This window comes from Leopardus geoffroyi, chromosome A2 (genome assembly GCF_018350155.1).
Source record: "Leopardus geoffroyi isolate Oge1 chromosome A2, O.geoffroyi_Oge1_pat1.0, whole genome shotgun sequence".
Lineage (NCBI taxonomy): Eukaryota > Metazoa > Chordata > Mammalia > Carnivora > Felidae > Leopardus > Leopardus geoffroyi.
In genome coordinates, this window is record NC_059331.1 from 55,507,055 (window position 1) to 55,525,117 (window position 18,063).

An 18,063-nucleotide genomic window follows, 5' to 3' on the forward strand; every position below is an offset into this window, starting at 1 on the left:
CCCTTGACTAACATCTCACCTATCCTGGACTCTCTGGACCCTGGCATCCGCCCTTCTCCTCTCTGGTTCTGTGAGTCTGACTCCTTAACACTCCACATAAGTGAGCCCAGACGGCATTTGCCTTTCTCTGACTTATTTCACTTTGCATAATGTCCTGCAGGTCCATCCATGTTGTCACAAATGGCAGGATTTCCTTTTTTGTGGCCAAATATTATTCTACTGTATCTATACACCACATTTTCTTTGCCCATTCTGCCACTGAAGGAAACTTAGATTGTTCCTGTGCCTTGGCTATTGTGAAGAATGCTGCAGTGAATATGAGGGTGCACGTGTCTCTTTGAGGTAGTGATTTCATTTCCTTCGGATATACACCCAGAAGTGGGATTGCTGCATCACAGGGTAGTTCTATTTTTAATTTTTTGAGGAACTTCCATACTGGTTTCCACTGTGGCTGCATCAGTTGGCATTTCTACCATCAGTGCACAAGGATTCTCTTTTCTCCACGTTTTTGTCAACACTAGTGTTCTCTTGTCTATTTGATGATAGCCATTCTAATGAGTGTGAGGTAATATCCCATTGTGGTTTTGATTTGCATTTCCCTGATGATGAGTGATGTTGAGCACTTTCTCATGTCCCTGTTGGCCATCAGTATGTCTTCTTTGGAAGAATGTCTATTCAGACCTCATTTTAACTTAATCACCTCCTTGAAGGCCCTCTCTCCAAGTATAGTCACATTCTGAGGGTCTGAGGGTTAGGAGCACAACATCTGAATTTGGTGAGGGAGACACACAATACATATTGCTTTTAAGTTTATACTCTGCTGAGTTTTGACAAAGGCTTGTACACCCATGTAGTGAATGGTATAATCAAGATGCAAAACGTATCCATCACCCCCCAAAACATTACCCTTCTGTCCCTTTGCAGACAATTCCCGCCTCTATCCCTCACGTCACTATCAATTTGATTAGTCCTTTCTAGACTTTCATGTAAATGGGATCACTCAATGTGCATTATTTGCAGCCTAGCCTTTCCCCCTCAGCAAAATGATTTCAGGGTTCATTCATGTTGTGCAAAGAGTAGTTGGCTCCCTTTTGTCTTTTTTTTTTTTATTTATTTAAGAGAGAGAGAAAGAGAGAGAGCAAGCAAGGGAGGGGTAGAGAGTGAGGGAGAGAGAGAGAATCCCAAATGGGCTCTGAACTGTCAGCACAGAGCCCAAATTGGGGCTCAAACCTTGAGATCATGACCTGAGCTGAAACCAAGAGTTGGATGCTTAACCGTCCAAGCCACCCAGGTGCCCCGTAGTTGATTCCCTTTTATTGTCAGTAGTGATCCTTTGTGGATGGACCACTGTGTGAGAGACATTTGGGTGGTCTCCAGGTTGGAGTTTAATAATAAAATTAAAAGTCTAGCAATATTTGAGTCTAGGTCTTTGTGTGGCCATATGTTTCCATTTCTCTTGGGTACCCACCCCCCACCAGGGGCCGGGCCACTGGACCAAATGGTGAACGGATGTTTAACTTTTAGCTGTTCTCCAGGGAGATTGGGCCATCTCACACTCCCACTAGGCATGCAAGAGAGTTCTGAGGGTTCCATTTCTGCATCTACACTTGATGTGACCTGTCGCTCTGACTTGAGTTCCAAAGGGTATGTGCTGGGATGGCATGGTGGCTTAACTTGCACTTCCCTGATGACTAGTGATGTTGAGCATCTTTTCATGTGCTTATTAGCCACCCTATAGCTTTCCTTTCACCCATGTGGGTTGTCATTTTTTTTATTGTGGTTGAAGATACCACAATAATATAAAATTCGCCATTTTAACCACTTTGGGAGTGTGGTTCAGTGCCAGTAGTCCATTCACACTGCTGTGCAACCATCCCCACCATCCATCCACAGAACTTTTTATTAAGTTTGTATATTTATTTTGACAGAGAGAGAGAAAAAGAGAGAGCATGCACAAGAGGGAGAGGGCAGAAAGAGAATGAGAGAGAGAATCCCAAGCAGGTTCCATGCTGACAGTGTGGGGCCTGATGCAGGGTTCCGTCTCATGAACTGTGAGATCATGACGGAGCCGAAATCAAGAGTCAGATGCTTAACCAACTGAGCCACCCAGGCGCCCCTCCAGAACTTTGTTACCTTCCTATACTATGTCCCCATTAAACCCTAACTCTCCGTTCCCCTCCCCCCGCCTCCGTAATCACCATCCTGCTGTCTGTCTCTATGACTTTGACTCTAAGGACCTCATATAAATTAAAGTATACAGTGTCTGTCCTTTTATGAGTTTTATTTATTTCACTGAGCATAATGTCCTCAAGGTTTGTCCATGCTCTGCATGTGTCAGAATTTTGTTCCTTTTCGAGGCTGAATATTCCATTGTGAGAGAACGCCACATTGTGATTTGTGAGCATTGTGAGCACATGCCACATTTATCCATCGACGGACGTGTTTTAGCTATTGAGACTAATACTGAGATGAATGTTGGTGTACAAATATCCCTTAGAGTTTCTGCCTCAATAATTGGGTAGTCATTTCATTACCGAGTTAGGAAAACCTTAATTCTAAATTAATATCTTAGTTTCAATCTTAGTTACGGTTGACTGTTTTAGTGTTTCAGCCAACATCTAAGTTATCAACTAACACTTGAGTTATTCACCATCCCTAAATTTTAGCCAGTATCTGGAAGATGGGCTCACACCTTGGTGACCACTTAACTCCTTGTTTTTAATTTTTTTCAATTTTTAATTTGAGAGAAAGAGTGGCGTGAACTGAGGAGAAGGGCAGAGGGAGAGAGAAAGAGAGAATCTTACACAAGCTCCATGCTCAATGCAGAGTCAGACGAGGGGCTCGATCCCATAACTGTGAGATCACGAGCTTAGCCGAAATCAAGAATTGGACGCCCAACCAAAGGAGCCACCCAAGCACCCCAAACTCCTTGCTTTTTGACTAATGTTTTAATTAGCAACTAACATCTTTGTTTTCAGCTAAACGCCTTACTTCTCAGTTAACACTTCGTGATCTCTCACCGTTCTCTTTCTCAGCTGATGCTTCAGTGGACATTAATACCCTTGTTACTTCAGCCAGGACAAGACCCTGCTAAACTGGGAAAGGAAAGTGGGGGGCCTAAGAAGCAAATGTGAAGACATTAAAGGTTCAGCCTCTGAATGACGGAGGTCCTCTGAGGACCTTCTTTACCTCACTTGAACTATAAATTGGGGAAGAGGATGAGCCCCGTCTTGGTCTCTTGATGTAATCAGTGGGCATTGAGCCCCTCAATGGGTCCGGCCCCTTGTTCCGTACATGTTTAATGACCGAACTGTAGGAATGTTCCCAGCTTAGTTGCCCCTCCCAGCTTTGCTAGGGCACGATAGGCTAGGAGGGCCCTGAGCAATGTGAGCCTTGATATCTCCTTCCAGCAAATGGGTGGCTCCAGGCCAAGCATGTGCAAGGTTATATCTCCACGGTGAAAAAATAACTCAGGGATGAGCAGGGTGATTTATGGGGATTGGCTATGGGAGGAGAAAAGACACACACGAGTCCAGCCTTGGAGCTCATGGGAGGGCGGGAGGGAGAGGCAGAAGTGGCCAAGCTGCTAGGAAGCCAGGGTGCTGGGGTCCTGGGGCCAGCTTGGACATGGCCTGGAGTTATGGAGCCAGTGGTACGGCTCCCTCGGTGGCTCCCCAGGGTCCATGGCATCAAGCCCCCTGGTCCTGTTCACACCTACTGGTCCCCTCCTACTCTCCCACAAGTCCCTGCACCCTATGATGCAATTGTGCCCAAGTGGCCCTGGTCCCAGACACTAAAAGCCATGCAAGTTCACAGCTCTGTGCCCTTGTAGTCAGTACCCGAAGCCCAGGATGCCTTTTCCTCTCTCCAACAGACCTTCTGCAGTCTTAGTGCAAATGTCCTCGCCTCTGGGGATCCTTTCCCAGGGACAAGTTCCTCTTGTTTTTTTGTTTGTTTTGTGTGTGTGTGTGTGTGTGTGTGTGTGTGTGTGTTTGTAAGAGTCTGGTTGGGTTCTAAGGCTATGTGGCTATTAATAAGATCTGATTCAGAGCCTGGCTCTTCATTAAAGTTTTTTGAGTGAATGAATGAGTGAGTGAAATAAGAGAGTAAAAGGATGAATGAATGAATGAATGAATGCATGAATGAATGAATGGATGGTGGGCACAGGGTCACATGCAATCTCCAGGGATAACAGAGGCTCTGGAGTCAGGGACCTTTGCTCTCATTTGCTGACATGTCCTATGGACATGAACCCAGTCCACAGGACCAAAAGTGCAGCTGGCCCTTCTATGCCTTCAGTCCTGTAGATCCAAGGGATCTGGTACTTGCTCCTTGCTCAGGCCACCATCCTGAGGCTGCATCTGGGTCAGATCTAGTTGCCCTGCCCTAGCTGAGTGGGGTGTTGGACCCCAGCATTCTCTGGCTCCAGCACTAGAAAAACAGCATCCTCTGCTGGGCCCCAACCTCGCATGACTCCCACCTCAGCCTTGTACTCATGAGCTTGACATGTGACCCCAGGTGGGTCAAATGATCTCTCTAGACTCACATCTGCTGCACTCATACATCTGCATGACCTGACCCACACTGGGCTCCCTGATCTTGTCTCCTACCCTAGCCCTATCAGCCACAGACACATCCAGCTAGATCTTACCTCAGGGCCTTTGCACTGGTTGTTTCCTCTGCCCGGAATGTTCTTCCCCCAGATTTTGTGTCTCAGCCCAAAGGTCACTTTCTCAAAGAGGCCTCTCCTGACCATCCCAGGAGTCATGAGGTCAGTCCAGCCCTGCTGTACCTTTACTCCCTGGGTGGTCTCAGTGCCTGGGAGAGGACTTCTCCTCTATTCTGGGGCCCCCAGTCTCATATCTCAAATATGCAGGGAACACAGGGCATTGGACTGCAAGATTTTGGATCCTCTATCTGCTATGGGCTGCTAGTTAAACTTTATTATAATCTGGTCTGCCATTTATTGATGCCACTAAAGGTATAGTATCAAAAGGCTGTTTCTACAGTTGGGGAAACTGGGCTCAGAAAGGGAAGTGCCTTGTCCAAGGTCACACAGCAGCAAGAGGTAGAGACTGCAAATCCACACTTTGCCCACACCCTTGGCTGCCTCTCCTGGCTCAGTCTCTGCCTCCATGGCCTCCCTAACATTTGCTACTTGCTCCATAAAACAGATCCCAGACTCCAGGAAGCAAGGCATGGGGCAGCAGAGAACAGAGACTGTACCCAGGAGGAGGCTATGTGGCTATGGACCAAGGACCCGGATCAAGGTCTACCTGGATTGGCTAGACTCTGAACTGTTATTCCATTCTGTGTCTGTGTCCTTGCCCTGCTCTGGGAGAGTGGCTGCCTTGATGTGGTGCGCATAGAGTGAATTAAAGTGACCCACTCATCCCATTTGTCTGGGATAGTCCCAGCCTGAGCACTGACAGCGTGCATCCTGGCAACCTCAGTGATGGGCACACTGGGCCTGCAGGTCACTCTTGAATGAAGGGAGGGCAAGGCAAGTGAGAGGCCCGGCCCCAGCAAAGGCTGGGAGGTGGGAATGAAAGTTTGTGAGTGGAAGATATGGCTGCTTTGGCTTGTGGAAACCCTGCCGGGTCTGGGGAGCAGGGAGGAGAGGGAGGGAAGAGGAGGGATTGGCTTCCAGGGACCTCGAATGCCAAGCACAAGACGTGGGCATCAGGAACTGTGGTGACTTTTTGGAAACTGCTCCCTGGAGGAAGGGGAGCTTGAGAGAAGAAACCCAAGCCCCTGGAACTGTCTCTACCCTCAGCAAGCAGCTCTGGATGGAGGGGGTGGGGTGGGGGAAGGGGTATGACCCTTTGCCCTGCCAGACTCCAGGCGTTGCCCGACACAGTGGGTTCTTTCTTAGAGAAGAAGAATTTGGTAACAAAACACCGAACAAAACCCCCGTGATAGCTTTTGCCTGAGGGGCTTTGCAAGGAGTGGCAGAGACAGAAGCAGGCCTGAGACAGCCACTGCTCTGGGAGGTTCTGTAACTGGAGATATTCGGCCTGCCCCAAAGCCAGAAGCCAGGGGCTCCTGGGGGCCAGATGAACCCTGGCCTGCTCCTCCCCAGTGGGGGCGGCACATGCCTGTGGTTTGGGGTGTTGGGGGCCGAATCCGGCTAGATTCTTGGCTGTGAGCACCAGAAGCCGACGCAGCCGCCCAAGGATGTAGGGAGAAACCCGGACAGCAGAAATGCTGACCAGACTGCCTACGGCTGCGGCCTTGTGACTTGCTCACTCTCGCGATGACCCATTTCATAGAGAAGGAAACTGAGGCCAGAGAGGGCACACAGGGTCTGTACCTGAGGCCACCTTGTCAGCAGCAAACCTTGTCTGGACCCTGTTGATGTCCCTGGGGCCTAGCTCAGGGCTGCTGAGCACAAATAGCGGGGGGTGGGGGTGGGGTGGGGGGGGTAATGTGTCACCTAAGTGGGTGGCAGTGTTGCGCTCCCTGACCACGCCCGTACACCTTTTTTTCAGAGCTTCTGGTAGGATCTCACAAGGACAGGTTATGCCCATAAAGCAATGTCTAAAAGTCCTTACTCAAGTCTGCTGGTTCTCAAGGTGGGGTCCCTGGACCACCAACAGCAGCTTCTGGAACTTGTTAGAAATGCACCTTTCTGGCCCCTCCTCAGACCTACAGAATCAGATACTCTGGGGGTGGGGCCCAGCGAAGGGTGTGTCACAAGCTCCTGGGATTCTGATGCTCCATCGGGCCTGGGGATGCCTGCTCAGGTCCAGTGCACGACAGGACCCTGAGGCCCAGGGCCTCCCCTTGCTCACGGCAGAGCCAAGAAACCACCCTCCTCCGACTCCACTTCTCTGAAGTGCATTAACTCTTTTGCCTTCAGAGTAGCTCACTGAGGAGTTTCCCCCACGGAGACCTGAAGCTCTTTGAGGGCAGAAGCAGCATCTGATTGCCTGGTCCTTCTGGGCGTCATCATGGTGCCGGGCAGTTCCGAAGCACACGCTTATTAAACTCACTCGTTTAACAAGCTCTCTGTTACCGACTACCTGCTGCTTCCACCAGAATCTGGCGCGTTACTCCCCCGTCCTCTTGGGCACTGGCTGGCCAGCTGTGCCCCAGCCAGAATCGGCACCAGGATGGTCTAGCCCATGGTCTCCAGCCCAGCCCAGTAGTTCTCCCTTCGTCAGGGTCTCTTCCCAAACCAAGAAGTCACTCGGAACTGGGGGGTGGGGTGGGGGGGGGGGAGTTGGATAAACTCAGAGATCTTTGATCCACTGCCTACCGTGTCCTTGCCTGGCACTCACACCCCTTCTGTTGACTCCCTCCCCACCCGCAGCATCTCCGCCTGTCTAGGGTGTCGCTTGGTTCTAAGGGCAAACCTTTACACTGGGACGGGAACCTGCACCTGCACTGCTCCTGGAATTATCACTTACTCTCCTGGGTTGACATCTGCCAGTCTGTCTCCACACTCCCTTTTCCAGGGCCCCGCCTGATCTCCAAAGTTCTCGTGCTAGGAGCGCGAGGGGTTTCAGACTCAGAGCTAAATCTGGACCCTAGATCGGACCCTAGATCGGACGTGGCAGCAACGAGATTCAGCAGTGGCTGCACACTGGTGTGTGTCCCTCCTCGGGGCCCGAGTCCACGAGCATACAATAATCCCATAGCACGGGGCTCAGCGGCCCCGTGACGTTTAAGCACCTCATTCTAACGTGCCAGAGAAAAGGATTAGGCTGTGTGGGACCCAGCACAGGGGACAGAGGCTGAACGGCTCTGCCCTCACTCCTCCCTCACTGCCTGGGGTCTGGACAATTGTACCAGCCTCCACCAGGCTCCCTGCCTCCAGTCTTACCCTCTCCAATCAGTCCGCAGCACAGCTGTGACCATAGCACGCCAGTGCCAGAGTCCCCTCTGAGAACTCTGCTCTCTCCAGGATACAGTCTGAATCCTCAGCATGGCATTCGAGGCTCTTGACAGTCTGACCCCAGCTTGATATAGTGCCTCATTTCCCAGCAGCCCTTCGCCTGCCTTCTGACCCAGGGAATAACAGTCTCCCAAACACACCAGGCTCATCATGCCTCCAGGCAGCTGCCTTGCTGTCTCCCTTGCCTGGTATAGACCTCTCTCACATTCTCTTCCCCCCCAGCCACTCATTCAGCTCCTAACTCATTCCTCACTACTGAACGCCTTCTCTGTGCCAGGCCCTGAGTACTCTGAGGATGAAATCTGTTTCCTGCTCTCACGAGCCTCCAGTCTGGGAGGACGGATTGGTGCAGATTCTCCAGGGAAGGGATATACCTGAGCAGGTGCTGAGTGTGTACGAGTGAATTAGGGAAGCAAGGGAGGGAAGAGCATTCCAAGCAGAGGGAGCAGCCATGCGAACTTCCATGAAGCAGGAGGCAGCAGGACAAGGCTGCCTTCACCCACGTGTCACCCGTGCAGCCTCTCAGAAGGGCCCCACGCTTGGTGTTTAAAGCTCCCCATTGCTGCCTTGAAATTCATAATAATTTTGTCTTTGAATTTGTGTATCAGGGACTTGGAGCCTCGGCTGGCACGCTGGCATGTGGTCCCACCTCCTGCCATCGCTCCAGGACATTAAAAGTCCCCGCCCGTGACCCCACTCCCAGCACCCCAGGCCCCACCCAGTGACTGACACATCTTCCGCCAGGCACTGGGGTGCTGGCAGACAGAGGATCAGGATCACACATCCATAGCATCTCAGAGAAGGGCAAAGCAATGGGAATTCTTGCACCAAGCTGGCAGCACCAGGAGGCATCTCTAAGCTACTCTAGGGGGTCTAGGTACCCAGTACAGAAGGACATTGCCCCAGCAAGGAAGGCACAATACCCTGTGCGTTGCCTCGCATAGTGGGTTGGGGTGACGGGCCGAGGAAGGGGAGATGTCTAGCTTGGTCTGCCACTCCTGTCTGGGGCACGGCACAGGTCAGGCAGCCTATGGGAGAGGCAACCCAGAAGTCAGTGGGTGCAGGAGTGCTGAGTTCGGGGGTAAAGCCCCAGGTGCAGGTGTGAGACCCCACGAGCATCTCTGCACTGAAGGGAGTGTGACATTAAGTGGCAAATACAAAACACCATGACAGGGAGAGAGAACAGACTGGAAGAAGAAAGACGGAGGAAGAATGGAAGAGGTTTATATTTTAGTCCCTTTAATGATACTTTATTCCTTTCTTTTGAATGGGAGTAAGGGGGCCTCAGATTATGCAGCCAACCCTGGAACAGGGCACATTTGAGGAACTCAGGGCGGGCGGTGTGGCTGGACAGAGGGAACTGAGCAGGGGGCACAGCACTGCACACGGGCACACGCTCGAGGGGCTTGGGAAACCATCTCCCCCAGCTGCAGTGGTCAGAGAAATTAAACCCGATTTCCCAGGCAAGAAAACAGGGCCCAGCGAGAAGGGCCTCGTCCCTGTGAAGTGGTCTGAGATCCCACTCAAGGTGCAGACCAGACCACAGGGCATGGGGTGTCCCGGGAGGTAGGGTGGTCCTCAAACCCAGTGTTCTTTGGGTTCCAGTGATGGTGGGAGAGTGGCAGGCAGGAGAGGGTGTCACAAGTAACTTGGGGTCTGAAGTCTGCTAGGTCCCCTGGCTGCCTGCCCCTCCCACCCATACCCTGGTCCCAAACACCCAACAGCCATTCCGAACTTGCCCATCAGATAAAGGCTAGTCTTACATCACATCTCTTCAGGCCCCCAGTGCTGAGGGAGCCAACAGCAGGGGTGAGTTTCAGAACAATAACAGAAGAAAGGAGGACGCTAGAGGGGGAGGTATGTTTTCCCTCTGATTTTCCTACCCCCTCCCACAAAGCCTCTGGCTTCTTGGGACCATGTTTTTCTGGTGAAGAGAGACCAACACCAGTGTCTCTCAGGCAGACATTCAACCTACCCCCACGAAGGCTGCGGGATCAAACACAGGACGCCCCGATACATTAGAATTTCAGAAAAACAATGACATATTTTTAGTATAAGTGTATCCCAAATATTTCATGGGAACCCACTTCTACTAAACAAGGATTTGCATTTATATGAAATTCAAGTTTAAGTGGGTTTCCTTTATTTTTATTTGCTAAATCTGGCAACCGTACTCCTACTCAGCCTGTATGCTTCACCTCCAGATGTAACCCTGAAACTAACTTAAGTGCCCTTGAAGTTGAAGCCCAGGTGAACATTTTCAGGAAACCTCAGACAAAAGTGACTCAGAAATCACATTTCCCCATCTGTGACCCAAGGCCTGGAATGCAGAAGGCTTTGCTTGAGGTCACATAGACAGACAGCGTCCTTCCTGGATACTTGGATGGTGCTTGACCATCAAATACTCGACCTTTCAAGTGCTCCCGGGGCCACCTGGTAGGTGAGTGTAGCTGCTTTTGAATAGTCTCTGCTGCTTTCATTTTGCAGAGAAGGAGACTGAGGCCCAGGGAGGGGCAGGGTTTCCCGGGGCTCACAGGAAGTCTGACGCTAGCTAATGCAAAACTTAACTCTGACCCTAACCCACATCTCCAGCCTCTGCAGTCACTGCCCTCCTCCCCCGTTTGGCGGCTAAGGATGGGGGGTTCAGGGAAATCCATGTGGGCTTGAACCTCAGCAGCACCTCCACTCAGGGCTGTGTGACCTTGGCCAGGTGCTTCCTTTCCCTGAGTCTCAGATTTCTCTTCTGTCAAGTGGGGCTAAAGATATGCCAGCTTCATAGAGGTTGTGGCGATAGACGGGAGGGAATCCACGAAGCCAGCTCCTCCCACCCGCCTGGACCCTTAGCAGCTGGCATCCAGCTCTGACCCCGGCCTCTCTCTACCCAGGTGCACTGGCCCTTTCCCCCTGCGCTGGCTCCAGAGGACTCCCCTGACTTCAAGGCTGTGAGGTTGCTCTGGAGGGAGAGGCCCCCCAACCCCCAGAGTACAGGCAGAGCCAGTGCAGAGGAAACCAGGAGCTCCACGGCTCTGCAGGATCTATCTCGTCTCTCATCCTCACCACCTCTTCTGTCCATTCCGCCTCTACAGTCGTCCTGCACCGAGGCTCCTGGCCAAGCCATCCCCTCTGCTTGCTATACTCTTTGTCCACCATTGCCTGACCCACTGGGACCTCCCCTGCTTCCCCTAGACTGTCCACATCTAGCAGAACTAAAAGTGACATTCGTGGTGATGGCTGACGTTTATCTGGTCCTTAGTAGGCACCAGGTGCTGTTCAAGGAACTTCACATATACTAGCCTTAGAACATAGACTCTATTTTCATCCTCAGTTTACAGGAGGGTCATGTGGCAGAGCTGGGACCTGAACCCAGGCGGTGCAGCTGTGGTCTGGACACCCGAGTCGGGGCTATGCTGCTTCTCTGGCACCATGATGTCCCCAGTCCCCAACACAGGTCCAGTATGTAGTAGGCACTCAATAAATAGTCATCAAATACGTGGCCAGATGTATTGTATCAGATTCCATGTTTCCCTTTCTGAGTCTGTTCCCATGACAAAATGTTTACTCTTAAAGGTCAGGGACTGGATTGAATCTCTCTCATGACCAGAACAGAACCTAGTACACAGTAGGTATTCAATAAATGCCTGATGACTAAACAAAATGGATAAATGAACCAGAAAAGATAGTTCAGGAGCCTAGAGAGACAAACAACGAGGAAGACGGCCAACAATTTTTCCTGCAAACGAGGCCACAGTGAGCAAAGCCTGGACACCAAATTCGTTCCGATGACCCTTTGTTACGCATTCAGGACAGCTGGCAGCATGGGGTGGCAAGGGGCGAGTTGCCCAATTCAAGAGGCAAGCTGTGGGGGTGAGGGCAGTAACAAGCTTGCAGAAAGCCCCCAGAGCATGTCCTGTCCAGCATGCTTCATGTTCAGCCACTTACTTGAGTTGTAAAAAAAAAAAACAGCTTTATTGAGATATAATCATATGCCATAAAATCCATCCATTTAAAATGTGCAATTCAGTGTTTTTTAGCATAGTTACAGAATTGTGCAACTATTACCACCATCTAATTTTAGAACATTTTCATCCCTCCAAAAAAGAAACTCTGCATCCATTAGCACTCACTCCCCATCCCTATCGCCCCACTGCCAGCTCTAGGCAATCACTAAGCTACTTTCTCTGACTGACCTATTCTGCATTTTTTCATATTTGTGACTGGTTTCTTTCACTTGCATAGTCTGTTCGGTTCATCTGTGCTGTGACATGTATCAGTACCATATTCCTTTTTTTTTTTCCCTTAAGTTTATTTATTTATTTTAAGAGAGAGAGAGAGCACAAGTGGGGCAGGGGCAGAGAGAGAGAGGGGGAGAGGGGATCCTTCGTAGGTTCCAGGCTATCAGTGTGGAGCCCAATGCGGGGCTCGAACTCATGAACTGTGAGATCATGACCTGAGCCAAAATCAAGAGTCAGACACTCAACCGACTGAGCTGTCCAGCCTCACCAGCACCATATCCCTTTTTATTGGTGAGGAAGAGTCCATCATTGTGTGGCTACACTGAATTTTGTTTATCCATTAATCTATTGATGGGCATTTGACTTCTTAACTACCTTTTAACTATTGTGATTAATGCTGCTATGAATAATGATATAAGGACATATGTCTTCATTTTTATTGAGTATATGGAATGGAATTGCTGGAACATACAGTAACTGTATAGTTAACATTCTGCTCCCTTTTAATTTAGAGTAAAAATGAATAATATATATATATATATTTTTTTTTTTTTTTTAGAGAGAGACAGAGAGAGAGAGCATGTGCATGCATGCCTGAGTTGGGGAGAGGAACAGAGGGAGAGAGGGACAGAGACAGAGAGAGAGAGAGAGAGAGAGAGAATCCCAAGCAGTCTCCATGCTCAGTGCTGAGCACAATGTGGGGCTCAGTCCCACGACCCTGGGATCATGACCTGAGCCAAAAGAAATCAAGAGTTGGACGCTCAACCAACTGAGCCTCACATGCACCCCATCTTTCTTTAACAATTTAAAAATACATTCCAACACCTAAGCATCTCTGCAGCTTCTGAAAAGGTCAGGCTAAGTCCCAAATGGGGGAATCGTGAGGGGATCAGGCATGTCAGTGAGTCACGTGAGTTCAAATCCCAGCATCATCACCGGTTGTCTGACTGCCCAAGTGTGCCCACCTCTCTGGACCTCGGTGTCCGTGGCTGTGACAGGGAGATTTCCTACACAGTTTGAAGGGATTGTGTGAGAATCAAGTGAGATAATATGTGAAGACCATCTCGCATGCTGTAGGGTCTGGATGTGGGTCGTCATTTAATGGAGCAAATGTGTGTCTTTGTGCCTGGTGCTGGACACTGTCATTTTACAGATGGGAAGACTGAGCCTGGGAAGGACTAGGATTTTCCCAGAATTAAGGCAGGGAGGGCAGGCACAGGGGCCCCTCCCTGCCTCTCAGTCACATTTTAGGCAAAGGAGGGGTCGGGTCAGAGCATCCCTAAGTCATGCTGAAGGTTTTCACCTTGACCCCTTCTCCTCCTGCCAACTGGGACGATCAGATGTGTCCAGGGGAGGGGGTCTTTCCCTCTCTGTGCCGCGGTTTTGCCATCTGTGAAATGGTACTTCCCTCATCGGGTGTCTGAGGGGTGAGTGAGGTAATAGTCGTAGAACTAAGCTCTAAAGCCTGGTGTGTATAAAGTGTTCAGCAAACAGGAGCTGCGATTTCCAGCTATTAGGAAAGACGCAGGGGCTGCATGGGGGGAAGAGTAAAATAAAGTGAGAGCGGGGAAACACCACCGTTTACAGAAATCACGCATCCAGGTGTGCCCAGCATAAAGGTTATGATGAGAAGGGCAGGCAGCAGCAAGTTGTGAGGATGTGGGGGGGGGGGGGGGCTGGCACTCTCCTACACGGCCGGTGGGGGCAGAAGGCGGTGCAGGCACTTGGAAAGCTTTGGCGGAGCCTACCGAAGCTGAGGGTACACGTACGTGCGACCCAGCCATTCACCCCGAGCTATTTACCCAACAGAGATACGTACTACGATCACCGAAAGCCTTGTTCAGGAATGTGCGGCGGTGTTTGGAACGGCTGGAAACTGGACCCTCCACGCGCCCAACAGCGGGAGAATGGTGCTCTGTAGCAGCTCCATACGAGGCCATCACAGACAGCAAAGAGAATAGACGAGCTGGGATGAGCTCCACCCCAACTTGGGTGAGTCTCACTGACGTGCTATTGAGCAAAAGAAGCCGGGGGGTGGGGTGCCCGGTGAGTGATCCCATCGGTACAAAGTTCAAACACAGCCAAGTTGACTCTAGGGTGTTAGGAATCAGGAAAGCCGCCCTTCTTTGGGGGGGGGGGCGGAGGGGGGCACGTGGGAGCTTCTACGACACACTCATTGGATCCTGCTCCCTAATCTGAGTGACGCAGGTGTGTTCAGTTGTGAAAATTCACAAAGCTCTCCGCGTGTCGTTTCTGCCCTTTTCTGTATGAGTGACTTCCTCTGAACAGGTGTCCTGGAAACTAGAAGTGTCCGCACTTTGCAAGAAGGCACACAGAGGGGCAGGCAACGCACACTGGAGGATGGTCGTCTACACTGCAGACGGCGACAAACGGGAACCGAGAGGAGAAGATAATGAAACGAGGATGGGGGGAGGGGCGGGGTGCAGCTGGCACAGGCCAATGACGGATGAGCACTGGAGCTCAAAGGCAAAAATGTTTTCATCTGAGGCATTGGATTCTAGGGGGACGGACAATTGCAACCTAAAAGAGAGAGAGAGAGAGAATGATTCTATGTCCAGGCCACGCTTGCTTGCCCTGCCCGTCTGCCTCTGGCTCGGGGCATTTCAGTGCAGTGTTTGAGCAGTGAACACGAGTCATGATAACAATTTCAGTGCTAACACTAACGCCACCATCTCCTCAATGCTTCTGTGGGCCAGGCATGACACCAATCCCTTTGTACATCCATTGGTTCATTTGATGGTGTGGGCAAAAGACAAGTGGGTAACATAACACCGTATTTAAAGGCATGAGTTTGGGGGCGCCTGGGTGGCTCAGTCAGTTGCACATCTGACTTTGGCTCGGGTCACGATCTCATGGTTCGTGAGTTTGAGCCCTGCATCGGCTCGCTGCTATCAGTGTGGAGCCTGCTTGGAATTCTCTGTCCCCCTTTCTCTCTGCCCCTCCCCTGCTTGTGTGCTCGCTCGCTCTCTCTCTCAAAAATAAATAAACATTGAAAACAAACTTAAAGGCATGAGTTTGGAGATCGACAACCTGTGTCCTAAACACTGGGCAGCTTCATAGCTGTGCAAAGGTGGGCATGTTGCTCAAAGGGAAAAAGAAAAGCCTCCAATTTTATCACGGTAGATGGGAACAAGGAATGACAGTCCTCGACACCCAGTGCCACCCTGAGGACTGGCCAAGTGCGGCATGGTGCTTCACCGGTGAGCAGTATAGGATGGCCACTGTTATTACTGGGGCTGTGACTTTGTTATCATTCCTATTATACGGATGGAGAAACTGAGGCTTGCAGAGGGGAGCTCAGCCATGTAGGGTCACATCAGAGTGGTGGGGCCAGGGCAGAGGCAGATGTGTCTGAACCTCTCAGCCAGGCCTCCTTCTTGGGACCACAGGGAGGATACTACCACGCTAGTCATCTCCACATGGCAGTGGTGACAAAAGTAGGACCTGGCCTCACCTGGCTCCTGGGACCCCTCTGAGGCCCAAGGCAACTGACCTCCTCCTGCCGTGTCCCTGAAGCTCGTTCCTATAAACCCTGGGGAGGGGTCTGCATGGTTAGGGTTTGGTCCACAGCAAGGGGCAGGCTCTGGCTGTGCACGCACTCCTTCATCCAATGACCCAGACCATGCCCCAGGCTTCCTAGAGACTCTGCCCAACTCATGGCGTCTTTCTGGGCCTCAGTTTCCCCTTCTGTAAAATGCGGTTGGGTGGTGAGAGGCACTGGCCTCTCCCGGTTTCTTTGGTTTCCTCTTATGTCCTAGGAATCTCCTAAGGAGCTTAATTCCATACTTAGCCAGTAGCAGGACCCAAACTACCGGCTGGTTGGCTTTCTGGGGACTGGACTGGAGGGTTTTTTTTTTTTTTTTAATTTTTTAATGTTTACTTTTGAGACAGAGAGAGCACAAGCAGGGGAGGGGCACAGAGAGAGGGAGACACAGAATCTGAAGCAGGCTCCAGGCTCCGAACTGTCAGCCCAGAGCCCGACACAGAGCTCAAACTCATGAACCGCGAGATCATGACCTGAGCTGAAGCTGGATGCTTAACTGACTGAACCACCCAGGCACCCCTGGAGTTTTTATTTTCACAGAGGAGGACCCTCCTTCTCACAGGAAGCATTTACTGGCACCTCCTGAGTGGGACTGCAAAAGTCAGAAGGACTCCACTAGCCTAGAGCAGAGAGGGTCACAGAGAGATAAACAGACCTACTGCGTGCCAGCACCAGGCTCGGCTCACCTGTGCTCTCTGCCAGTCCTGCCTCAGCAAACATCCCCTCGCATCCCAGGGTGGGCTTGGGAGACACCTTGTGAACCCAGAGAAGGAGATGGAACTCAAGATCTAGACACAGCAGCGGGAGGCTGCTCCCCCCGCGGACTAGGTTGGGGTCTATGTTCGCAGGAAATGAGGCCACAGTTATGCTGATAGAAGGGACATCAAGGTTTCTAGCAAAAGCCAGAAGAAATACAAGTAGCTGGTGGTGGTGTCATGGTGGGGTGTGTGTGTGCACGCACGCACATGCATTTTGGGGACTACAGGAAGAAAATTAATCCTCACGAAGGTGATCGTTTCTTTCATTTTAGACCTTTTAAGTTAAAACCAGCAGCACAGCCCCCTGGCCCCAGACTGTGGGGGTGTGAACCCTGGGCTACCGCCAGCTTCCTGATCTGGAAGAGTCGCCTTGATTTTCTCCTTGCCTCACCTGGAAGGTGGTGACGATAACAGCATTCGCCTCCTACGGTCATCGGAGGATCAGAGGAGCGGATGTACTTTTAGCACAGCGTTGGGTTCCTGGCAAGGACTGTTATTAATTTAGGTCAAACGGCCTCCAAGCTTGAATGAGCACACGGCCCCCACAGATGGATATTTATTTATGAAGGATAGATGTGCCACTGAACTAGCCTATTATGTACACTATAAAGCACATACTCGAATGGAATTTTTAAAAAGATCACGAGTAGACACATTCTGATCTTTTCTTGGCTCACCCAGTGACTGATGCTCAGGACACCCCCTGCCCAGCCCAGAGCTGACTCTCCCCCGAGAGGGACAGCTGAGGGGGCGGGGTCAGGGGCCGATGTCCCAGACACGCCCCCCCTCCCCCCCCCTCCCCAGATCCCGTGGGCTCTGCATTGCCTCATGAGCCCTCTAGGAGGGAAGGCGTTAGACCTCCCACAGTGCACTGATCAGGGACAGGGATGCAAGGTGGGCATTCGTATTTTATTTAAACTGTAAGCCTTGCCTCCAGATACTGTTCCAAGCATTTCACAAATATTAACTCATTTCATCCTCAGTGAGGAGAATTTCTACACTAACTTTGTTTTAGCAGATGGGGAACTGAGGTCCAGAGGGGCTCAGTAATTTACCCCAAGTCACACAGCTGAGAAGGAATAAAGCCAGGCTTTGGACCAGGATGTCTCCAGAGCCCACACTCTTTCCCACGCTCACCATGGCTGACCTCACCTCTGGCTTTCCAGAGGGGGAGTATCCATTCATAGCCAAGGCTCAGAGGGAGCCAGTGAATCTCATACTCTTGGCTTCCCCCAAGGGGCTGTGGCAACAAGCACTCTAACAACAGTATAATTATCATCCCCATTTACAGATGCAGCAACTGAGGTCCGGCAAGATGTAACTAGCGGCTCCAGGCCCCCTAGCTGTTAAGTGGGGAAGTTGGGATTCAGACTCAGGTTCATGGGATTTCCAAGCTGTGCTCTTCACCGTCGGCTGAGCTGCCTCAGGAGGGCTCTGTTTTGAGAAGAGCACTGGAGACGGAGTCCTGAGGCCTTCGTTCTAGCACTGACTCTGCCATTGGCTCACTGTGTTATCTCAGGCCAGTCCCCACAGAGGGTCTCAGTTCCCGTGGGCAACCTGTGGAGGGAGGGGTTGAGCTCCTGGGTTACTTCTTGCCTTCCGCCCCGA

General features: G+C 51.1%; 2 long non-coding RNA genes across 2 annotated transcripts; both read left to right on the forward strand.

The window, feature by feature from the left end:
- Nucleotides 1–258: 258 nt before the first annotated feature.
- Nucleotides 259–12,407, forward strand: LOC123606023. Its single transcript, XR_006716049.1, has 3 exons — nucleotides 259–504; nucleotides 8,876–8,877; nucleotides 12,395–12,407. It is a non-coding gene; the product is annotated as an uncharacterized LOC123606023 (long non-coding RNA).
- Nucleotides 12,408–12,894: 487 nt separating this feature from the next.
- Nucleotides 12,895–17,110, forward strand: LOC123606022. The gene is made up of 2 exons (XR_006716048.1): nucleotides 12,895–14,124; nucleotides 16,728–17,110. It is a non-coding gene; the product is annotated as an uncharacterized LOC123606022 (long non-coding RNA).
- The last annotated feature ends 953 nt before the right edge of the window (nucleotides 17,111–18,063 follow it).